This window comes from Anomaloglossus baeobatrachus, chromosome 10 (assembly GCF_048569485.1).
Source record: "Anomaloglossus baeobatrachus isolate aAnoBae1 chromosome 10, aAnoBae1.hap1, whole genome shotgun sequence".
Taxonomy (NCBI): Eukaryota; Metazoa; Chordata; class Amphibia; order Anura; family Aromobatidae; genus Anomaloglossus; species Anomaloglossus baeobatrachus.
In genome coordinates this window covers 101,442,236-101,468,286 of record NC_134362.1, presented here as the reverse complement: position 1 = coordinate 101,468,286, position 26,051 = coordinate 101,442,236, and positions in this window count along the sequence as shown.

The following is a 26,051-nucleotide window of genomic DNA, read 5'->3' as shown; positions in this document are numbered from 1 at the left end:
AAAAGAACCAAGATGAACAAGTCATGGCTCTCAGAGGACTTTTCTTCCCCTGGCTCAGCCAGGGGAGGTGAAAGGCACACTTATTTTTGAGAGTGCTTCATGCAAAGCATCTTTTTCATCTTGAAAATGGGGGTCAACTGATGCCAGTCAAGTGGGGTGTGTGTGGCCCAATTAGTGGAAACAAGGGAGACTGTGGTTGGAGGCCCCTCGCTTTTGAAAAAAGAACCAAGATGAACAAGTCATGGCTCTCAGAGGACTTTTCTTCCCCTGGCTCAGCCAGGGGAGGTGAAAGGCACGCGTATTTTTGAGAGTGCTTCATGCAAAGCATCTGTTTCATCTTGAAAATGGGGGTCAACTGATGCCAGTCAAGTGGGGTGTGTGTGGCCCAATTATTGGAAACGAGGGAGACTGTGGTTGGAGTCCCCTCGCTTTTGAAAAAAGAACAAAGATGAACAAGTCATGGCTCTCAGAGGACTTTTCTTCCCCTGGCTCAGCCAGGGGAGGTGAAAGGCACGCGTATTTTTGAGAGTGCTTCATGCAAAGCATCTGTTTCATTTTGAAAAGGGGCATCAACTGATGCCAGTCAAGTGGGATGTGTGTGGCCCAATTAGTGGCAACGAGGGAGACTGTGGTTGGAGTCCCCTCGCTGTGTTTTACATGCTTTTCGAAGGGCATGATATGCCTAAGAGGTTGAGTTTCAGCATCTGCAACTTGTTGGCTACAGAAAGGCTGCCTTTACAACCTATTGAGACCGAGGATTTTCGAGACCTTATGCCCGTTGCAGTGCCCCAAGAGCCGATGGCCATTTGCCATTCCTTCTCCAAGAAAGGCGTGCCCGCGCTACCACAGCAGGTCGCACACAACATCACCGATTCCTCGAGAAACTCTGTGTGTGACAGGGTGCATTTCACCACAGATACTTGGACCAGTAAGCATGGACAGGGGAGTTACATGTTGCTGACTGGGCACAGGATAACTATGGTGAGAGATGGAGAAGGGTCTGCTGTACAAGTCTTTCCATCCCCACGAGTTGTGTGCTTTAATCCTTCCTCTGTATGTACAAGTTCCTCCACTGCTTCTGCCTCATCAACCTCGTGTTGTTCCTGCACCTCAGCCCAAACCCTGTGTGGTCAGGCCACCCTTCCTTGTAACTGCGCCCAAGGAATCCCACACACCTCCTTACAATGCTGGCAGCAGAGCTCAAGGCCATCAGGCGGTCAAATGTTTACTTTGAAATGTAGTGGAAATGTGAGTCACACCGCTGAGAAGTTGTGGACGGTTAGCTCTGGAGACCAAGTTTCATCAATGGTTGTCTCCACTCAACCAGCAGACAGGGAAGGCCGGGTGTGACAATGATGCAAACATGGGTGTGGCCCTTCGCCGTGAAAATGTGACACACGTGCCTTGTGTGGCTCATGTGTTGAATCTAATTCTCCAGCAATTTTTAAAACACCATCCCGGCCTACATGGCCTTGTGCAGCGGGCACGCTCGCTATGTGCTCACTTCCATCGTTCGCACACAGCAGCTCAACAACTTTCGTCGCTCCAGAAGTCTTTAGGTCTGGTGGTTAAACGCCTGAAATGCGATGTGCCGACACGCAGGAATTTGAATCTGCACATGTTGCAGCGTTTGTGGCAGCACCGCCGAACCCTGCTGCAATACGTTATGACATATAGCCTGGCCTAACTTGATCCAGAGGTGGTGCAGATCACGCTGCTGGAGTGGTGTCAGATCAAGGACCTATGCACCCTTCTACACAGTTTACAAATGTCGACGAAAATGTTTAGCACTGGCAATGCCAGTCTCAGCGTGACAATTCTGGTCATCTACATGATGGAGCACACTGTAAGCATTATTCGGAGTCAGGTGTTGGGACAAGAGGAAGGGGAGGAAGTACACGAGGAGTCATATGCGGAAGGGATAACAAGATCTACGAGGCCCAGATGGTCAGCGGCACCTAGGCGGCAGTCATGGTGGGGGAGAGGGATTAACAAGGGTGCATAGTATCAGCAAAAAGTGTTGAGGAAGGTGCAGGAGCCCATGAAGAAATGGAGGACGAACTGGCGATGGGCATGGAAGACTCAGCAGATGAGTGAGAGCTTGCTCACATTTCGGTTGTGCGAGGTTGGGGGGAGAGGGAGGAGGAAGGAGGCACGATTCTCACCTCTCTGCCACCAACACACCAAGGACTTTATCCTCCTGGATGCACAAGACACATGAGCGCCTTCTTGCTACACTACCTACAACATGACCCTCGGATTGTACGAATTCGAAGTAATGCTAACTACTGGGTTGCCACACTGTTAGATCCCCGATACAAGACAAAATTTGGCGAAATAATTCCTGCCATAGAAAGGGACGCACGTATACAGGAGTATCTGCAGAAGGTGGTACGCAATCTTAGATCTGCTTTTCCACTAAACACCAGTGCTGCACAGAGTGAATCTCAACGCTTTGTCATGGATAGGACGAAATTGTCTTTTACTTGTCCACATCTGAGGGACCGAGGGCTGGCTGCTGTGCTGAGATGGCATTGAGTACGGTGTCCCTGCAGAGTTGCACTTTTGGTCATAAAGAAAATGAGTTGAAAAAGGACAGATGCTGGTGGAAAGGGGAACAGGTGTGTTGGAAAGGGGAAAAAAGATTTTGTCCGTGGGTTTGGTGGTTAAGCAATAGTAACATTTGCTGAAGAAACACCATCTGTTACGGTGGGACTGGCAGATTTGGATAAGGTGGTATATACTATGTTACCGCTATATAACGAAAATTAATAAGAAAAGAAAGAGAAAGGTATATATCCCCATCAGCAGTCAATGTCCACCGTGCTCCCAGATGGAAAAGAAGAGGTTGGCAACTGGAATGTTAGGTGGAGGATACAGAGCTGTGTGGCTATGAAACTAATAGTAGCCTGAACCGAGTTAGACGCCACTCGGATCTGGAGACTGGGAGCCCTGTTAGCGTCACAGGGTCCACACGCCCACCCAGCCCAGGAACTCCCTGTTAACATCACAGGGGCCATTGAGTACGCTGACCGTGTGCATTGGGGCCACACCTGTGGACAGCAGGCGCATCAGCAGCAGCAGGCCTGTTAATGCCACTGGGCTGCACAATCAGGACTTGTAGGACAGGAGCTGGTCTTAACCGTTCTGCGTTACCAACTGTGGTGGCGGCCTGCATCGATGCCCTATCCCTGCCTACCTCTGGCCTAAAGCCGCAATGGGTTCAACACATGGAGGTGTGCTCTTTCGGAGCATAATAGAAGACTGTGCACCTCCTTGTTGGGTCAGCCCATTTTATAACCTGGGTCCGCCCCAAACCAGGGTGGGCCACAATGCACCTCCTGGAGACAAAAGCAGAGTGACACATCATGAGTGGCATAACTAGCATCCTATTTGGAACTGCAACTTCAATAATGACCTCATGGCTGCCACGACACAAACACCTCACCAGTCATCATCTGACCATCAATAATGAGGTGACAAGTCATAGGGGCGAGCCTCTGCAAGCCATTTGGGAGTGGCCACATCGTCAGGACACCTGATGCCCTGTCTATATGGGCCCCCCACATCAGGGGCAGGGCCAAAGAGTTCATTACCGGACCTAGTCTCTGATGCAGTAAGTGCCTGAGCATGCTCAGTAGCATGAAATACAGTCTCTGAAAAAAGACTATCAGCTTTAGCATGGTGTCTAGGCACAAAACAGGACTTAGACCCGGCACGGAATGCAAGTACCTGTGCAAAGAGGCTTTTCGCACTAAGTGTGGGAGCATGCGCTGTATCCCGAAATGAAGACTTAGCCTCAGGAATAGCACAGTCAGGCTGAGCATACTCACTAGGCGAAACACTGTAGTTAGTCTGCGACTGGTGTAAATCGGCACACGCATGCGCACTAGCTGCCTCTCCACACTTAGACGTGGAGGAGAAATTGCTCTTCGGGTGTGGACTTGGAGATGCTATCTATGAACAGAAGGAAAAGCTAAAGGTGTGTTACAGCAAGGAGCCACCGCGGAAACACTTCGTTCAATTGTGAGGGGAGTCATTTTGGAGTTTGGTGAGGAGTACCGTAATGCCAGTGAGCAGCATCCTGTGCCACAGACCAACATTCTTACGGTGCTGTCTCTACTGCTTGCCGTGAGAGAAGCGTAAAGTCTGTATTTCTGGCAACTGGACATCACAGTACCCGGGTACGGTAGGCTGTGCCCAGACAATAATACGGGCACGCAATACTTTGTTTTATTAGCAAAACACATATCTGTTCTGGGTAGGCCGACTATTTATAGACAATAAGACTTGCTGCCTCTGCACTGTCAAATTGTCACGTACAGTTTAAATCATAGAGGGTCAGTGACACATGTTTGCATTGACTGTTGATTTTCAAGATTTCCATGACTGTGTTGCAGAGCTGTGTGGTTTGCATTCGCACTGTTATCATCTGCCTTATCTGTGAGGCTTCAGCTAACAAAGGAATTCAGGGGGGTAATGTGTTTTGTCTATGTTTACGTAGATAACTGGGAAGCTCTTGTGATGCGCCACTGGTAAGTCGTGTTCCCACACACACACACACACACACACACACACGCACAAACACACAATTGCTGCTACGCAGAGGGATTAGCAGGTAGTAGGCAACAGAATAGATTGTTCAATTATTTAAATTGTATGCATGGTTCTTATTGTTTGTTTTGGTAAAGTTAAACAATCATTTATCAACCCAGCTGACTAGAGTCCTTTTCCTGTTGCCTGGTTTTGCTGCATACTGGGGAGCCCAGCCTGTACACGACTTAAAATGAAGCATAAGTCGCAATGTGAATTTCACTGTGCTACAATGCGGCCTAGTGTGCCTGTGCAACCACCGCCTGCCCCATCAAGTGCATCTGCGTGCTCTTCATCCTCTGTGACTGTGGGGACAGCAGTCTCACATGGTTTTTCACACTGAACTTCCACCCCTATACCCGCAACAGGGAGTGTGATTGGCAGGTCATCACTTGTTTTGGAAGTGGAAACAGATGGTATTGTTGAGCTGTCACACATCGAGAAAACCAACATTGGATGCAGGCTACATTGTATCCACACCTGCACCTTTGTCACAGATTGGCTGGACTACCTGCAGTTAATAATTGCATTCCAGAAATGGAAAGGAGTGTAGAAGGCACATGTGTTGTACCTTGCTTGGCAGCAAAGGAACACTAACTTAGTATTACAGACAATTTTAGGAAGGCAGAAAAAGAGTCAGCTCTTTGGGCAAATTAAATAGCGTGGCAAAAGTGGACAGGTGGGTACAGTGGCCGTGTTCTGTGGGTACCAGGACAGTAAAGGAAGCCTCACTTTCTATCCTTTCGAATGATCAAATGCCGCAAGGAATTCCCTGAGTTTGCTATAAAATTAGCGTAGCAAAATGTGCATGAGGGTGTCATGCAGAGGTGCTGCACATAGATTTGCACCAGTGGGGCACTAATGGAGTACAACAGCCAGTTCTTGTATGCCACTAAATGGCAGCATTTTTTGCTATCATTATAGCTTATTAAAAACAGAGCAGGTTGTATCATGCAGAGGTGCTGCACATAGATTTGCACCAGTGGGGCACTAATGGAGTACAACAGCCACGTTTGGGATGCCACTAAGTTTACACAGTGTTTGCTAGTATAATGGCTTAGTAACAATGAGTTTGAGTGTGCAATGCAGGCAGACGTGCTGCAAATATCTTTGCACTAGTGGGACAATACAGAAGTCCAACAGCCACGTTTAGGATTCCACTAAGTTTACTCAGTGTTTGCTAGTATAATGGATTAGTAACAATGAGTTTGAGTGTGCAAAGGGCAGGAGGGTACAGTGGCAGGGTTGTGGGTCTGGGTACAGGAAAGGAAGCCTCCCTTTCTATCCCTCCTAATGGGGAAATGCAGCGAGGAAATCCCTGACCTTAGCTACACAGACGCTGTCATCTTGTGTAGCTGTTAAAATCTGTTTTCACTGCCCTGACTGTCACCTATGGCTCTGACCCTGCCGGTATTAGCGCACACAGCAGTATCGGAGACAGGAGCTACGCCGGCGGTGACTGACACCGAGACGCAGAAGAGATAATGGCGTCCGGACGGGCAGATACTCGTTTTTATAATGCAGGGACATGTGACATGGACATCCTATCACACATGCCGTTGCTTCTCTGGCTAAAAGTCCACTTAGCTGTGTGTGTGTCTGGGATTGGCTGACATGCTGGCCCACCCCACTACATGCGCGCGCTTAGGGAAAAAAAAAAAAATGGCTATCGCCATTATCCAAACAGCAGTGATCTAAATGCGCTGTTCCTGCACACTATACACTGAAATTTCATAATAGTGTGAGTCACAGAGTGACTCACACTATTACAGCGGAAAGCCAGCTAGTAATTAGCTTGTCTTTTTGCTACTAGAACCGTTCTCGAACGTATCTAGAACTATCGAGCTTTAGCAAAAAGCTCGAATTCTAGTTCAATCTAGAACAGCTCCCAAAATCACTCGAGCCGCGAACTGGAGAACCTCGAACCGCGAACCGCGCTCAACTCTACTTGTAACACTAATGAGTCACATGACACTGGGAAGGGAAAATGGCTAATTGGGCACAATTTGGATATTTTCACTTAGGGGTGTACTCACTTTTTGACAGCGGTTTAGACATTAATGGCTGTGTGTTGAGCTATTTACAGGGCACACAAAATTTACACTGTCATACAAGCTGTACATTGATGAATTTACATTATACCGGTGTTATATCTTCAGTGTTGCCTCATGAAAAGATATAAAATATTTTTACAAAAATATGAGGGGTGTACTCACTCACAGATATTTTCTTTATTGAGATTGTTTTTTTCTTCTTAAATAGCTAATTGAAATGGAAAAAATAAAAGCTCAGCACTAATAATGGGCAAACTCGGATTTTAAAAGTCCGGATCCGCGTGTTATACCAAGTATCCGTGCAGTGATCTGGGCCCAGACTTCTCAGGGAACTCAAGTAACTATCCGTATCTGGCCATATGGATAATTAAAAAAAATAAATGAAAATAGGAAGAAAGCGGGCGCGTTATACTGTTATACCAGTTTGCTGTGTGGCTGTAACACTACTTCCGGAGCCACTCATTACCCTCATGCATATGTACTGCTTTCCCTACCCATCGGCAGTCCCGGCATCTGTGATTGGTTGCAGTCAGAGCATACCCCCACCCTGAGTAACAACGTCTCTGACTGCTGGAATCACAGATGCTTTGTGCGTCTCTATCATGGTTTAAAAATAAATAAATAAATAAAAAAGTCTCTAGGGTCCCTGCATATTATAATACTCAACACAGATAAAGCATACGGCTACAGGCTACAGCCCTCATCCCTGTAATTATCTTGTCTGTGTATCAAGATAACAGGGACCCCATGCAGCTTTTTAAAATTAGTTATACAGTGCCTACAAGTAGTATTCAACCCCCTGCAGATTTAGCAGGTTTGATAAGATGCAAATAAGTTAGAGCCTGCAAACTTCAAACAAGAGCAGGATTTATTAACAGATGCAAAAATCTCACAAACCAACAAGTTATGTTGCTCAGTTAAATTTTAATAAATTTTCAACATAAAAGTGTGGGTCAATTATTATTCAACCCCTAGGTTTAATATTTTGTGGAATAACCCTTGTTTGCAATTACAGCTAATAATCGTCTTTTATAAGACCTGATCAGGCCGGCACTGGTCTCTGGAGTTCTCTTGGCCCACTCCTCCATGCAGATCTTCTCCAAGTTATCTAGGTTCTTTGAGTGTCTCATGTGGACTTTAATCTTGAGCTCCTTCCACAAGTTTTCAATTGGGTTAAGGTCAGGAGACTGACTAGGCCACTGCAACACCTTGATTTTTTCCCTGTTGAACCAGGCCTTGGTTTTCTTGGCTGTGTGCTTTGGGTCGTTGTCTTGTTGGAAGATGAAATGATGACCCATCTTAAGATCCTTGATGGAGGAGCGGAGGTTCTTGGCCAAAATCTCCAGGTAGGCCGTGCTATCCATCTTCCCATGGATGCGGACCAGATGGCCAGGCCCCTTGGCTGAGAAACAGCCCTACAGCATGATGCTGCCACCGCCATACTTGACTGTAGGGATGGTATTCTTGGGGACGTATGCAGTGCCATCCAGTCTCCAAACGTCACGTGTGTGGTTGGCACCAAAGATCTCGATCTTGGTCTCATCAGACCAGAGAACCTTGAACCAGTCTGTCTCAGAGTCCTCCAAGTGATCATGAGCAAACTGTAGATGAGCCTTGACATGACGCTTTGAATGTAAAGGTACCTTACGGGCTCGTCTGGAACGGAGACCATTGCGGTGGAGTACGTTACTTATGGTATTGACTGAAACCAATGTCCCCACTGCCATGAGATCTTCCCGGAGCTCCTTCCTTGTTGTCCTTGGGTTAGCCTTGACTCTTCGGACAAGCCTGGCCTCGGCACGGGTGGAAACTTTCAAAAGCTGTCCAGGCCGTGGAAGGCTAACAGTAGTTCCATAAGCCTTCCACTTCCAGATGATACTCCCAACAGTGGAGACAGGTAGGCCCAACTCCTTGGAAAGAGGTTTGTACCCCTTGCCAGCCTTGTGACCCTCCACGATCTTGTCTCTGATGGCCTTGGAATGCTCCTTTGTCTTTCCCAGGTTGACCAAGTATGAGTGCTGTTCACAAGTTTGTGGAGGGTCTTAATTAGTCAGAAAAGGCTGGAAAAAGAGATAATTAATCCAAACATGTGAAGCTCATTGTTCTTTGTGCCTGAAATACTTCTTAATATTTTAGGGGAACCAAACAGAATTCTGGTGGATTGAGGGGTTGAATAATAAATGACACTCTGAATAAACTTTTCACAATTTAAAAAAAAAAAAAAAAAGAAATAACATTCTTTTTTGCTGCAGTGCATTTCACACTTCCAGGCTGATCTACAGTCCAAATGTCACAATGCCAAGTTAATTTCAAATGTGTAAACCTGCTAAATCTGCAGGGGGTTGAATACTACTTGTAGGCACTGTATAAAAAAAGGCGCAATTTTGATAACCAGCCATAATAAAGATGTTAGCTGGATGCAGGTATTCTCAAGCTGATGTGGCCTATGGTTATTGAGCCCCTTAGCCTAAAAATAGTAGCCTTCAGCAGTCAAAATTTGTCACATGCATTAGTCGCACTTTACCAAGCTGATCCCGATTGCAGTGGTGCAGTGGTAACTGGGGTAATATAAGGGGTTAATGTAATCCAAAGTAAACAGGGGTAGGGCGATAGCTCACTATTTATTCTGGAGAGCCACAGGAGCGCGGACATGACTGGCTACCACAAGTTAAATAGAAAAAAGAAAAGGTCCAGCACCAAAATTTTCCATAAAAAATTCTGTCTTCTTTATTGAGAAATCACATACATGATAAAATCAAATATGCCTATGAATAAGGAGTCATCTCTGAAATGCGTAAGGCGGGGACCTTGTTAGGTCCATATCGTGGGACATATTTGATTTTATCGTGTATGTGATTTCTCAATAAAGAAGACAACATTTTTTGTGAAAATTTTGGTGCTGGACCTTTCCTTTATTCTACAAGGGGTTAATAAATGCTCACAGCTGCTACTAAACCCTAGATTAGTAAAGTGAGATGCCTATGAAACCACCCCTTATTACCAATCATGTAAGTGAAAAAAAATGAACACTAACACCGAAAAAATCATTTATTTCAATTAATATACAGAAAACCTACTCTCTTTCTCCAATTTATTCACCCCAAACACCCAGTTCCGACACATTCCACACGAGGTCCAATGACGATTCCAGCTCTGTTAAATAATGAAAACTGATGGGTGCATGGAAGTAAAGCTCACCAGGTCACTACACCGGCACTGGGACCAAAGGAATATTGGATTGGTAGAAACCAGCACCAGCCAGGTTGCAGCAACTCCAAACCAGTGAGTTAAGGCTACTTTACACACTGCGATATCGGTCCCGATATCGCTAGTGTGGGTACCCGCCCCCATCTGTTGCGCGACACGGGCAAATCGCTGCCCGTGCCGCACAACATCGCCCAGAGCCGTCACACATACTTACTTACCTGTCCGGCGACGTCGCTGTGACCGGCGAACCGCCTCCTTTCTAAGGGGGTGGTCCGTGCGGCGTCACAGCGACGTCACTGAAGCGTCACTGAACCGCCGCCCAATAGCAGCGGAGGGGCGGAGATGAGCGGGACGTAACATCCCGCCCACCTCCTTCCTTCCGCATAGCAGCCGGGAGGCAGGTAAGGAGAGCTTCCTCGTTCCTGCGGCGTCACACGCAGCGATGTGTGCTGCCGCAGGAACGAGGAACAACTTCGTTACTGCTGCAGTAACGATTTTTAAGAATGGACCCCCATGTCGCCGATTAGCGATTTTGCACGTTTTTGCAACAATGCAAAATCGCTTATCGGTGTCACACGCAACGGCATCACTAATGCGGCCGGATGTGCGTCACAAATTCTGTGACCCCAACGACTCCGCATTAGTGATGTCGCAGCGTGTAAAGCCCCCTTAAGGCTAGTTTCACACTTGCGTTGAACGGCATCCGTTGTATTACGTTGTGTGACGGATGCAATTGATGAGTTTCATATAATGGCTCAACGGATGCAACGGATCGAACAAAACAACAGAAAGCTTTTTTTTTTTTTCTTCTTTAATGTTTTACCGGCAGTAGACTATTGTGAATGATCAGCTGATCACCCGTCTGAGCGCTCTCAAAAGCCGGGTGCTGGGCAATCAGCTGAACGTTCGGCCACTGAGAGACAAAATAAACTTTCTGTGATTAAAAAAAAAAAAAAAAATAAGCATGCGCAGTGAAAAATCAAGGATTCCGCCACTCAAAAAACGTTACTTGCTGCGTTCCTTCTGCCCAGCGGAAGCAACGCAGCATCGGCCAGCGGAAGCAACACAGGTACTTTTGGCACAATCCGTCATCCATACAAGTCTATGGGAAACAGCGGAATCCGTTAACGGATTCCGCTGTTTTCCAAAAGGGTGAATTGTGACTGAAGGTAATTAACGCAAGTGTGAAAGTACCCTAAAGCACAAGTTACAACACAGCTCCTGTGTTGTCTGAATTCTTCCTATACGTTTACATCACCAGACTACAACCACCATCATCCTCCCCTGGGGCCTAGCTCTACTTGTAGAGGGCGATAACATCTAAGCTGCCTAATACCACCAGCCCCAGCAGTGAGAGACTTTGCAGCGGCGGCTTTCCCCATATAGTCGCATACCGCAAGTGGCGTCATAAAAAACACTTTATTCTTATTTTTCCCTTGTACAAAATCCCCTTTTGTAGTGACCCCCAGGGTCACGGAATTGGGCAATGGCCACCCGTGATTCGTTCTAGTGAATTCAAGGCCCGGGACAGAGTATTCCAAAGCCCTGGGGTGCGTCATTACAATTCACTGGCAGAAAGGCGTAATTGTGGGAAATGGTTTACCAAAAAGTTACCAAACTTTCCCTAGTTCAATTATGTATAAAATGTTTTGATTTGCAATGTCTTTATTGTCTGTACATGTCTCTGCTCAATTGTAAAGTGCTGTGGAATATAATGGTGGTATAAAAATTACAATTATTTGGATTACATAAACATTTGATCCCAAAATATCTCAAATTCCAGTTGAGAATCCATTTACATAGCAATTATCCAGACATAGAGTATTTGTATAAACTTATTGACTCACAAAGAAATGCATGTACATGCACACGTGCCCTCTGGAGGTCAGCTGTGTTCTTGCACCACCCTCATTGGTGCTATTGTGGATGACACCAGTTGAATGTCCATTATCATTGCCTAAATATCATGAAAAGGGCACATACTGATGCCAATCATACACCACGACAGATCTGGACTATCAGGTATGACGCTGTATTATCAAACTGCTATAAGGCAAAGAAAACTTTAAACAACACATGTTGAAATAATTCCAAAAAAATCAAAGTAGCTTTTTATTATATATATATATATATATATATATATATACAGAATATATATACTGCATATATATATTTTTTTTCTGCTTTGATTTTTCATGTCCATTGCTTGGGGAAACAGATCATTTTGTGTCTCGGCGTGATCCTTCTACAAGAAAATGAAGATTTTTCTCTTTTTTCCGCCTTATGTGCGCACTTTCCGTCGTCCTACATGCAGTTGTAAACGCACATTTTAGCCTTAATTGATTTTGCCAAAGTTGCCTTTTCCAGAAATTTAGCGCAGAAAACGCATGCATATTTACCGCGTTTTAGATGCGTTTTCAGAGCTTTTTACATGCTTTTTCCCTTGCGTTTTGACACATGCGTTTTGAACATCAAGACACTACTAAATAAAGTTTAAACAGTCAGAATGAAAAAAGAAAAAAAGGGACAAATCTATATTAATGGGAAAAATAATGGAAAAAGATATATTTAATAAATTATTGCGGTAATATACATTTTATCGGTAAAATAGCAATAAATCCATATTATTCTTAAATTTAATTGTCGGACTATGTGAGTGTGTAAAGGGACATATCAAATCGTTATTTGATGTCCAAAAAGCATGCGTTTTGGTAGTCCAAAACGCATGTTTTCTGCACTGAAAAAGCAGGTAAAACGCTGGAATTTTGATTTTACCTGCGTTTTGCAACTTCTCATTGACTTCAATGTTAATAAAACGCACCACAAATGGCAAAAACAATTGACAGGGTCCTTTTCTGAACGCATGGTTTTTGACCAAACTTATGCAAATTTTGAGAGGCGTTTTGAAACGCAAGATGCGGACAAGACATCATGAATTCTCATTGTCTTTAATGGAAAACAAAAAAGCTTGCATTTGGGCACAAAAACGCTACAGTTCAAAACGGACCCTAAACGCACCTGAAACGCAGGTGAAAACGGAAAGTGCGCACATAGCCTTATACTGTTTTCTCATACTCTCCACAACTAACAAAGAAACATTTCCCTAGTCTTAGGGGCAGAGTTAGAATTTTTTGGAGAGATTTTCTTGAAAGCAGAGTTCTCCAGTTCAACAAAGCAACACAATGAGTTATTGACTTGTTTATATATAGAGCCCCTTTCACTAAGTATCTTTGACTCCCACAGTCTGGACAAATGATTGATATTGTCTCTGGAGAATGAGAAGGGTATTGCACTAAACTCTGTAGTGCAAACTACTTCCCCCCACATTTGTTCCCCTGGTGAATAGCTCGCTATTAAATTGCACTTTCCTGAACTACCTGCAGCTGCTCTTTATGGAGGGTTTTGTATATATAAATAACTAATTGCTCATTGGAGATTCCTGTCTATGCAGATTACTTGACTAAGCTATAGAGGATGAGAGGTAGTAGTCATCCTGGTGCTTCGGGGTGAATGCACATTGTAGGCAGTTGACTGTTAGATATTTTGCATTGTGGCACAGGACCTCTGTCTTCACGGTCTGTAGATACCAAGCACACTTAGGCTCCAGTGCCATAAATAACCCAAAGGCTCCTCTGCCCCATAATAAACCATTGTACAGGTATATGATGCCTTTTTCAATATTTGCCAACAGCAAAACACTTATGCGCCTATCTGGTATAAAGAACATGGCATATATGTATCCATAAGGGCCATAAATAAAATGTCTTATAACATAGATTAGGACGTAACTTAATCAATAGAAATTGAGAAGAGGAAGGGGTTAATGCCGCGCTGCCACAGACAAATCCAGATACCAATGTAAGAATGTGATATTTATTTAGTCTACGGGTTTCAGAGATAGGACAAGAAATCACATTGCATAATGGGATTTCTTGTCCTGATGAAGGCGACTGGATCTCTGAAACATGTAGGCTAAATAAATATCATGTTCCTACATTTAGAGTTTAGAGCTCACTGAGCTTTCTCTGGCTGGGGCCAGTGATATGGAGGAGGGTGGAGGTGGGGAAGATCAGGACCCAGAGGTAGGTAGCTGGGTAACAGTTAGAAGAAGAGGTAGGGGGAAAAGTGTCAGGGAGCCTAGTCCTGACCTGGCACAACCTAGTAAATATGCCTGTTTGGCTGATATTAGGAATGAAGGGCCAGGATATGGTCACTACAGCAGGACGTTGCTCCTAGCAACCAGGAGAATGACTGCTGTAGGAAGGAGGGAAATAGGAGTTCAGCAAAGCCCAGACAGATATTGGTGGTAAGGGACTCTATAATTAGGAGGACAGACAGGGTCATCTGTCGCCGAGACCGTGAATGCCGAACAGTGTATTGTCTGCCAGGTGCTTGAGTTCGGCATATTGCGGATCGGATAGACAGATTGCTGGGTGGGGCTGGGAAAAACCCAGCGGTCATGGTGCACATTGGTACTAATGACAAAGTTAGAGGCAGGTGGAAGGTCCTTAAAAATGATTACAGGGAACTAGGAGAGAAGCTGATGTCCAGGACCTCCAAGGTGGTGTTTTCAGAAATACTACCGGTGCCACAAGCGTCACTAGAAAGACAGCGGGAGCTTAGGGAGATAAATACGTGGCTTAGAAACTGGTGCAGGAAGGAAGGGTTTGGGTTCATGGTGAACTGGGCCGACTTCTCAGTTGGCTACAGGCTCTACGGTAGGGACGGGCTGCACCTCCATGGGGAGGGTGCAGCTATGCTGGGGGAGAAAATGGTCAGACGGATGGAGGAGCTTTTAAACTAGGATCTGGGGGGAGGGAGGGTAGTGGAGCAAATAAGGGGATAGATAGAGCAGATAGAGACAGTGAGATGGTAAGGGTCAATGAAGGATTAGGAGGGGATGGGACATGCAAGGAATGTAGGGAGGCTAGGAGTAATAAAGGTGTTAATAGTATTAAATGTCTACTGGCAAATGCAAGAAGTCTTGCAAACAAAATGAATGAATTAGAGACTCTTATGTCAACCATGGATTATGATGTGGTGGGCATTACGGAAACCTGGCTGGATGAAAGCCAGGACTGGGTGACAAACATACAGGGTTATACTGCATTTAGGAAGGACAGGAAAGACAAAAAATGTGGTGGGGTGTGTATATTTATCAAATCCAACCTAAAACCTGTGTTGAATGATGACATTGGGGGGAACTGCAACAATGTACCGTCAGTATGGGTAAATGTACATGGGGAGGGGAATAATGGAAAAATGCTAATTGGAGTTTGCTATAAGCCTCCTAACATACCTGAACAAATAGAAGGTGAAATGCTGGAACAAATTGAAAAGGCAGCTAATAATAATAATAATCGGGTTCTTATTATGGGGGATTTCAACTATCCAGACATACAGTGGGACATAGAATCTTCTGGTTCTGCTAAAAACTGTAAATTCTTATCTACCATTCAAGACCATTTCCTCTCTCAGATGGTAGATGAACCAACCAGGGGAGATAATTTGCTAGATCTGGTCCTGTCAAATAGACCGGATACCATTTCAGACCTACAGATCCGGGAGCACTTGGGCACCAGCGATCATAATATGGTAAGCTTCAAAGGGGACATAGAACATTTCAAAGGGGAAATACAAAAACCGGAAATTATAGGAAAGCTGATTTCAACAAATTAAGGCACAAGCTTAAATGTGTAGATTGGGACAAAGTCATGGTAACTGGGGATACCGAACATAAATGGGGTACGTTTAAGGATATACTGCTAGAGTCCTGTAATTAGCTTATACCCTCTGGTAATAAAATGTCCAGGAATAAAAAGAAACCACTATGGATAAATAAGACTGTACAAAGTATAATAAAACAAAAACAAAGGGCGTTTAAAATCTTGAAGGCTGAGAATACAGAAATAGCATTTCAGCAGTATAAAGATATCAATAGGAAATGTAAAAAAGAAATCAAGCAAGGAAAACTAGCTACTGAAACAAAAATCGCCAAGGACATTAAAATAAATCCCAAAATCTTTTATAAATACATTAATGCCAAAAGGAAAACAAAGGATAGTATTGGCCCCTTAAAATATAATAACAAGTTAGTTATAAAGGACAAACAAAAGACTGAGCTATTAAATAGGCATTTCTCATCTGTGTTCACCAAGGAACTGACTGTACCAGGGATCATTCAACAAGAGAAAAATCCAAGTTCACCACTCAATATAATTAATTTAACACAAGAAGAAGTACGCCTACGTCTAAGTAAACTAAACATTGACAAATCCCCAGGGCCAGATGGCATTCATCCCCGAATATTGAGGGAATTGAGCTCCATTATCGACAGACCGCTGTATCTCATCTTTTTAGACTCGCTTGTAACAGGGTTGGTGCCTCAGGATTGGAGGATTGCTGATGTGGTACCGATATTTAAGAAAGGTAAGAGGGTAGATCCAGGCAACTACCGTCCAGTAAGCCTGACATCAGTAGTATGCAAAGTTTTTGAGGGCATTTTAAGGGATGACATGCAAAAATATATTGCAGAAAATAATATAATAGCTGACAAACAGCATGGATTCATGAAAGATAAGTCGTTTCTAACCAACCTGTTGGGGTTCTATGAGGGGGTAAGTGCAAACCTGGATATTGGTAATGCAGCTCATTTGATTTATTTGGACTTTGCAAAGGCATTTGATACTGTACCACACAATAGCCTTATATTAAAGCTCCAGAAGCAAGGACTAGGGGAAACTATATGCAACTGGGTAAGGAATTGGCTAAAAGATAGGAAACAAAGAGTAGTCATAAATGGTACATTCTCTAAATGGGCTGCAGTCAGCAGTGGGGTGCCGCAGGGATCTGTGCTAGGACCAATTATTTTTAATCTCTTTATTAATGACCTTGTGGATGGGATTGATAGTAAAGTGTCAGTCTTTGCTGATGACACCAAACTATGTAGGATATTAAAAACTGACCTTGATAGTACAATATTACAAAAAGATCTGGATAAGATGTCAGAATGGGCAGATACTTGGTAAATGAGATTTAATGTTGATAAATGTAAAGTAATGCACCTAGGACGGAGTAATCCTATAGCTGCATATACATTAAAAGGAAGTAAACTCGGGACTGCAGAACAGGAGAAGGACTTGGATATTCTTATTACAAATATGCTGAGCAGCAGCACTCAATGTGAAGCAGCAGCTGCTAAAGCAAACAAGATTTTAGGGTGTATAAAAAGAGAGATAAGATCCCGTGATCCCAACGTATTGTTACGCCTCTATAAATCACTTGTAAGGCCACATCTGGAATATGGGATCCAGTTTTGGGCTCCACATTTTAAAAAGGACATTCAAAAGTTAGAGGCAGTTCAAAGGCGGGCAACTAGACTACTACAAGGAATGGAAGGCCTCCCATATGATGAGAGGTTGAAAAAGTTAGATATGTTTAGCTTAGAAAAAAGACGTCTCAGAGGAGATCTCATTTATATGCATAAATACATGTGAGGTCAATATAAAGGACTGGCACATGACTTATTTCTTCCAAAGACAATACTAAGGACCAGGGGGCATTCACTGCGAGTGGAAGAAAAGCGATTCCGACACCTAAATAGGAAAGGGTTCTTTACAGTTAGAGCAGTCAGACCATGGAATGCCCTACCACAAGAGATAGTAATGGCAGATACTATAACAGCTTTTAAAAAAGGGCTGGATGATTTCCTCAGTACACAAAACATTGTTGGTTATAAATGACTTAGTGACCAAATGTAGAACTGGTGGAGGAAGGTTGAACTAGATGGACCTAGGTCTTTTTTCCACCTAAGTAACTATGTAATTAGTAGCTTGATTTGTGTACAGCAGAGTGGCATTAACCATTTCTTCTTCTCAATTTCCATTGTTTCCCATCATGGGGCTGCGGTAGCCATTTTTACATGTGCGATACAGTGGCTGTGACTCCTCACAACACGATAAGATGAGCCTTATTTATCGATGCCTTCCTGGTTTATCAGGGTAAGATCCTATTGTGCTTCTTTTATTCCAGTTTATTTGTGACCTGATGAATGGCATTCTTTGTTCTATACATCTAGTTTGGCTAATTAGTATTTGAAGATTTCTAAACTAGAGTTCATTGGAAATCTTTACATGAAATCTTACATAGAGGCTTTAGAAGCTTGAGAGTTGGTAGTGATTTTTATCACCGGATATTGGATGTCTTTTGATTGTCCTTTCCATCGGTTCTGCTATCTATTTTGAACTTACAGAAGTCAATTACTTTGTATCGTGGAACAATGTCGCAGCTTCAGTAAAATTCTTTCATACATCTATGAGGTCTTAACTATCAAATAACATTGGGAAGTAAAGGAGTAAAGTGTTTTTATACTTTCATGTGATCTCCTCTATGACTATGTGGCTGAGCATAATCGAAAACGGTGATTTCTACAATAGACAGCTGTTTACAGTACAAGCAATCAGACGATCGCAGATTCAAGTCCCTTAACCCCTTTACGATGAATGATAGACATTGTGTGTCATAAGCAGGTGTCAGTTCCCACATCATGATGTGCTATGTCCATCATGGCTTTAAACTGTCACTGTGTGGAAACACACAGTGACAACTCCATGTCATCAGCTGTCACTGACAGCTGACTGGCACGGCCAGAGAAGCTAGGACCCATCTGATCGCTGTGATCGGTTAGTCTATCTGAATATGACTAATCACAACATGATTGTACAGGGGTGCTGTAATATCAGCTCTTACTGCACGGTCACTGGAGGAGCTTAGCTTAGCTGACAGATGAGCTCCTGCAGTAACAGCCAAAGACAGTGGTCTTCCCACCCCTGGCTCATTAACTCTCTAGATGCTGCGATCAAAAGCAGAAAAATGTTTTGAGAGAGTGTACTGGCTCTTTCACCCCCATTGGCACCTTTGTGATGAAATCACAGGGAGCTTAAGGTTGTCATGGCACCCAGAGGTCAAACAATGACCTCCTGATATGCCAGTAAATTGGGGATGCTGGGTGTGATTGTGTGGTGCTGTTACTACCATGGACACCTTCACATTCAGGCCTGAAAATCTCTGTCAGGCATCCAACCCCTTTGTTTTACCAACTTGTCTGTTTCTTGCAACTTGGGGACAGAGTTTTTTAACCCCTTCAGCCCCAAGCCTATTTTGACCCTAAAGACCAGGCCATTTTTTGCAATTCTGACCAGTGTCACTTTATGAGGTTATAACTCTGGAACGCTTCAGCGGATCCCGGTGATTCTGAGATTGTTTTTTCGTGACATATTGGGCTTCATGTTAGTGGTAAATTTAGGCCGATATTTTTTGCATTTCTTTGTGAAAAAAACGGAAATTTCGCGAAAATTTTGTAATTTTCAAACTTTGAATTTTTATGCTCTAAAACGAACGAGACATATGACACAAAATAATTAATAAATAACATTTACCACATGTCTACTTTACATCAGAACAATTTTGGGAAAAAAAAAAATTAAGGAAGTTATAGGGGTTCAAAGTTTATGAGCAATTTCTCATTTTTACAACAAAATTTACAAAGCCACTTTTTTTAGGGACCACATCACATTTGAAGCAATTTTGAAAAGTCTACATGACACAGAATGTGGCACCCCAGGGTTGCCACAGTAACAACACAAAGGGTTAACTCCCCACACACAACACCAAGACCTCCTGGCCAGAAGGGGGAGACCAAGCTGCTTCCCTGTACATTCTGCTGGGGGGGAGGAAATGGTCAGAAGTAGTTTCAGTTTGGAAGTTCAGTGCAGAGCACTGAGGAGACAAGATCTCTGCAGGTTGGAAGCTGGCTTTAGCTCACCTCAGGATCCACTGACCAATTCCAGGCCTAGCTGAGGGTCTGAGGAAAGGAGACAGATTACACAGAGAACATTCCTGGGAGGCAGAGCATTGCTGAGCTCATCCCCAGTGGAGCACACAGAACGGATGCTGGATCCGAGACTGCAGGTTACATGCTGCACAGTTACCACCAGAGAAGTGAAGATTCCAGATCTTTCACCTGTACCACAGACACAAGCAACAAACGCAGAGTTCAGGAACATACTAGTAAGGACTCGAGTTGCCTGTCAGGTCGGTACCGAGGAGCACAGGGCCGGCTGCATAGTTCACTCAGCAGCGGGGCCACAGACACACAGTGCAGGCAAGGAAGCCAAAACGGCCCGGCTGGGTGGGAGAAGCCCTGAACCCCTCACAGACTCCGTGGACAGTACTCTGCTGAATGCCATCTACAGTAAAGGACAAAGAAACTGCAAAACCGTGAGTCTGCCTGTTTATTGTGCTCGTGTCCTGCACTCCCCCCATAGACTAACACACTGCCCCGGGGAAAAGGCTCTACCCGTGGGGAGCCGTCCCATCTCAAGCTGCCTTCCATCACCCCGGAGGTTCTGCAGCAGCGGTGGTCATCTCTGATCACATTCCACGGGTGGCGTCACGAACATAACCCCCCTTTTTATTGTGGAACCAGGGAGCACGGACCGGGCCACGACACCGTGATCCCCTTTCCAGAAGCAACCCCTTGGCCCGGTTCTGGGTATCCCCTTAACCCCTGGCGACACAACTTTGGCGTCACGAACAGGATGCGGACTGGACCCGGCTGCAACCCGGGTGACGTGTGCCTGTAAAGACTTATTGCATCGCATAAAAGACTTGCACTGTGAATTGTTGCAACAAAGAACGGACTTTAAACTTTGCAAAGATACCTGGAAAAATCCAAAAACATCATTGGTAAAATTTTCCAGGCGCCATCTTTAATCACGCCATTACCTGCTATGCGCGGGAAAACATCGCGCCTAAACTAAGACTCCGCCTACCGCTTGCAGAGGAGGTGCTGCGACCCGAACGGAAACGCAGAAAAGTGTCCCAGGCTTGCTGTCAAGAAGACTGGTGAAATTAACTAAGGGGGCGCAAAGATGTCGCAGCAGGGAGACGCTGTTGTACCCGGAGGGGCAGCGGCACCTATCATGCCGTTCCTGATGCCGTACACCCCGGGTGCAGTGTGGCTGCCGCAGTATTCAGGTGAGCCCAACACACTTACTGACTTTATCGGAAAGCTAAAAATCTACTACAGCATGTACCCCCTGACAGAAACCCAGCGTGTTGGTATGCTTATGGGACAGTTAACTGGCAATGCCCAGCGGGAGGCTACATCCTGGCCGGACGATGCAAAGGACACTGTAGAGCATATAGTAGCTGGACTAAAAGCAGCTTTTGAATCCACTGCTGGCAGCCGAGCTAAAATGAGGTTCTTTGGATGCAAGCAAAAACCTAGAGAGAGCGCAAGAGACTTTGCCTTAAACTTACAGGAGGCGCTCAGAGCACTTAAATTAGCAGAACCTGCCTTAGCCCCTGGAGCAGATAAGCTGCTGATAGACCAATTCCTGGATGGACTCTCATCCCCTTCCCACCGGGGACAACTGAGCATGATGGTGATCCAGGATCCAGGACTAACATTTGCCCAGCTAAAGGATAGAGCCATCCGCCTCCAGCAGGTGGAGGAGCCGCAGGATATAGACTCTGTTCAACACCTTACAGTGGCACCCCAGCAGCCAGTAGTACCGGTGACATCGGCCATGTCAGCGGCTGCTGCTAACCACCTGGAGCCGATCACTAATGAGGCTCTCCATCAAAGGCTTGATGCCCTGACAGACACTGTTGCTTCCATGGCTAGAATCGTCCAGGAGCTGCGTGGATCCAAGTCTGCACCCAAGATTGAGATGGCGACCAGCAAGGAGGATGTCCCGTGGATGAGGCCTAGGAGATACCAAGCGACGAGAGGACGACCCAGCGACCGCTACCAGCCGGATGGACAGCCCATTTGCCGCCGTTGCAAGGAGCCAGGTCACTTTGCCCGTGAATGTGCTTTAAATGGGGATTCCCTGGGGAGGCGGGCCGCTCCTCAGGAATGAACTCTCAAGGTCCTTCACCCTGGCACGACAAGTATGTGGGGGGACGTCCAGTCATCCCCATCGTGCTGGATGGCATTCCGCTCAACGCCTTGCTGGACACTGGTTCCCAAATATCATCAATTCCGCATGTCCTTTATAAGAGGTACTGGGCTGATTCAGACGTTAGCAGTGGTCCATCTAATGTTGCATTGAATATATGGGCTAGCAATGGTGAATTAGTACCACAGGTTGGTTTCAGAGAAATGACCATTAAGATTGGGAGAGTAGAATTGCAGAATCAGGGTATTATCATTGTTGATGTTGACCGACGAGAACGTGAACCAACTATGCTGCTAGGAATGAATGTAATTGAAAATTGTTTTGCAGAGGTAATTACTGTCTTGCAGCAGATCGTCGAGACTGCCAAACCTGGGCAACAGAGACTCCTGCAGAAGGAAATTAAAGCCTTAATGCTGAAGCAGCAGGTAGAAATGTCAGGAGGTGAAATTGGCAGTGCAAGGGTAAGTGACCCAATACCTATTGTAATTCCTCCCAAAACAGAAATGCTGGTCTGGTGTAGAGCCGCAATAGGCATCAGAGGGCGAGACTATCAGGCCCTGGTAGAACCCGTGTACTCAGACAGTAGGCCCACTGTACTGACGGCCAGAGGAATAGTTGAGGTACATCGGGGAAGAGTGCCAATACGCCTTCTAAATTGTGGGGAAGATGAGGTCACCCTACCAAAGTATGCTACCATGGCTAAGCTATATACGGTTGATAACAACGCCATCACCACCGTTGAGCCCTTGAAGCCGTCAAGTCAGGCGGAAGACAATGGCTCAGAGGGAAAGCTGGAGGATTGGTGCCAAAAGCTACATGTAGGTACCAATTCTACACCCTCCCATCAAAAGCATGGAGTATACAGGGTAGTGAAAGAATATGAACAAATATTCAGCAAACACCCATTAGACTTTGGGCAGATCAAAGGGGTAGAGCACACTATACCCACAGGTAACCATCCACCCATAAAGGAGAGGTATAGACCAGTACCACCAGCTCACTACCAATGCGCCAAAGACATGCTCAAAGAAATGAAAGAAGCAGGGGTAATAAGAGACAGTTGTAGCCCCTGGGCAGCCCCACTAGTGCTAGTTAAGAAAAAAGATGGGACCATGAGGATGTGTGTAGACTTCCGACAGATCAACCGCATTACACACAAGGATGCATACCCATTACCTAGGATAGAAGAGTCATTGGCTGCATTAAAATCCGCTACTTACTTTTCCACCCTAGATCTGACTAGTGGGTATTGGCAAGTTCCTGTGGCAGAGGCTGATAAGGAGAAGACAGCATTCACCACGCCGATGGGCCTCTGTGAGTTCAATTGTATGCCGTTTGGACTCTGCAACGCACCTGGAACCTTCCAGCGAATGATGGAGTGCTGCCTAGGACATAAGAACTTTGAAACTGTCCTCCTGTACCTGGATGACGTCATAGTCTACTCCAAGACCTATGAACAGCATCTACAAGACCTGGCAGAAGTGTTTGAAGCCTTATCCGGATACGGCATGAAAATCAAGCCATCCAAGTGTCACCTTCTAAAGCCAAGGGTACAGTACCTGGGACATGTCGTGAGCTCAGAAGGGGTAGCACCAGATCCTGAAAAAGTTACCGTGATCAGAGATTGGCCGAGACCCACCAGCGTGAAAGAGGTGAGGCAATTCCTGGGACTGGTAGGCTACTATAGAAGATTTATAAAAGGGTTCACGAAGCTAGCAGCTCCCCTACAAGACATCCTGGTAGGACAGTCAAAGAAGTCTGCAGCCCGAAATCCTCCTTTCCAGTGGAGTGATGAGAGAGAAGAGTCCTTTAAGAAGTTGAAGTGGGCACTGACAGGAGAAGAGATCCTGGCATATCCAGATTACCATCAACCCTTCATTTTGTACACGGATGCCAGCAACGTGGGACTGGGAGCAGTATTGTCTCAAAGGCAGGAAGGCAAGGAGAAAGTTATTGCCTTTGCAAGCAGGAAGCTCCGGCCTACAGAAAGAAACCCAGAGAATTACAGCTCCTTCAAGTTAGAACTACTGGCAGTAGTTTGGGCTGTAACAGAGCGTTTCAAACACTACCTGGCAGCTGCAGAATTTACCATCTTTACTGACAACAATCCGTTGACCCACCTGGACTCTGCAAAACTAGGTGCACTGGAACAGCGGTGGATAGCCCGACTGTCAAACTACAACTTTGTCATCAAGTACAGGGCAGGCCACAAGAATGGGAATGCAGATGCCTTATCCCGGATGCCACACTCGGGGAACGTGGAAGAGGAACCTGAGGGACTGGAAGAAATTGAGCTGCCGGCCTTTCACCGTCCTAAGGTGGGACAGTACCAACCGAGTGTCTACCAAAAACAACAGCAGGCAACTCTCAACCCATTAGCACACCACGGATGGGCTGAAACACAAGACAGCGATCCAGCTGTGAAGCTAGTGAAAGAACTGCTTACACAACAAGGTGCATACCCTAATCAGAATGCCCCAGCTGAGACACAACATCTCTGGAAAGAGAGAGGTACATTGTTCCTGTACCAAGGGAAGCTCTGTAGAAGGCACACCAATCCAAAAACACATGAGTTGGTCTGGCAGATCATCGTGCCCAAGAGAGACGTCAAGATGGTTCTGGAAGCTTACCACGACGGTGCTGGTCATTTTGGTTGGAAAAAGTTGGAAGTGCTCTTAAGAGAAAGATTCTACTGGGTTGGCATGAGAAAATCAATTGAAGATTGGTGTAGAAAATGCGGACCGTGCAACCTCAGAAGAAAGGATCAACAGAACCAGAGAGCCCCACTCCAGCCCATAGTAACCAAGCAACCACTCGAGCTAGTCGCATTAGACCATGTCAAGTTGTCACCAAGCCGGTCCGGCTATGTCTATGCCTTAACCATCGTGGACCATTACTCACGCTTCTTAGTGGTGGTACCCGTGAAAGACCTTACAGCTAGAACAGCAGCTAAAGCATTCCAGACGTACTTTTGCAGACCCCATGGTTACCCAGAACAAGTCCTTGCAGATCAAGGTCCAGCTTTTGAATCACAGATTTTCCAAGAATTCTGCAACATGTATGGCTGTAAAAAGATCCGCACAACAGCATACCATCCCCAAACAAATGGCTTATGTGAGAAGATGAACCATATTGTGATTGACCTGTTGAAGACCTTACCAGAGTCAGAAAGAAATCAATGGCCAGAGAAATTGCCAGACCTGGTGGACTTGTACAATCATGTCCCGGTGAGTTCTACAAACTGCACCCCCGCTTACCTCATGCGTGCAAGGCCCGGTAAACTGCCAATTGATTTAGATATGGGAATTCTGAAGCCAGATGCAGAAGTTCAAGAATCCAATTGGGATACCCTACGTCAGCAGCAGTATCGCCAAGTACAAGAGTGCGTAGAGAAAAGTCTCCAACAAGCTAGGGGAAGACAGGAGAGAACCTTCAACCAGCATGCTCTAGCAACCCCATTGCAACCTGGTGACCAAGTTCTCAAGAGGAAACGGCGCACAAACAAATTGGATAATCAATGGGAAACCACCCCATATACAGTCTTACCATCCAGTATGGATAATCCCAAAGTGTGTCTCATCAGTAAGGATGAAGGAAGGACATCAGCTGTCGTTTCAAGAGATCAACTCAAACCGTGTCCTGAAACCCTCAAGACACCAGAAGTCACCTTACCCGTACAGGTACAACCTGTCAAGAAGGAAGAAGATGTATTCCATACAGTCTTAGGAGATTTCCCAAAAACATGGCCAAATTACCATGGAGCAGTAGTAGTCCCAATGATCGCCTTCCCTCAAGTGGTGGAACCACAATCAGAACCCATTCCACAAGAAGTCTCAAGACAAGAAGAACTGGAAGTCGAAACCGTAGAGGAAGAACAGATTCCTGGTCCCAGTGAGCTTGCCAGTCCTACAGTCAGCCCCCCATCCTCACAAGTACCAGAAACACCAAATAGGTACACTTCCACCCACACCATTATGCTAAGTACACCCAGTACACCAACAGTACGCAGATCACAGCGTAGTACTCAGGGTCAGATACCAGCAAGATATAAAGACTAATGTGGAATTGCATATAAAATGTACATATGTTATAATGTTTATATGAAAAACCGTAACAGTTTAGTGTACAGTAAAGGTGAGAGAAGAGTGGTGTAAGGTGGCAGCACGGAGAGTTACAACTTGATCACATTGTTGGTGGCCCGAGGGCCGTGAGGCCTACTGCACTTATGACC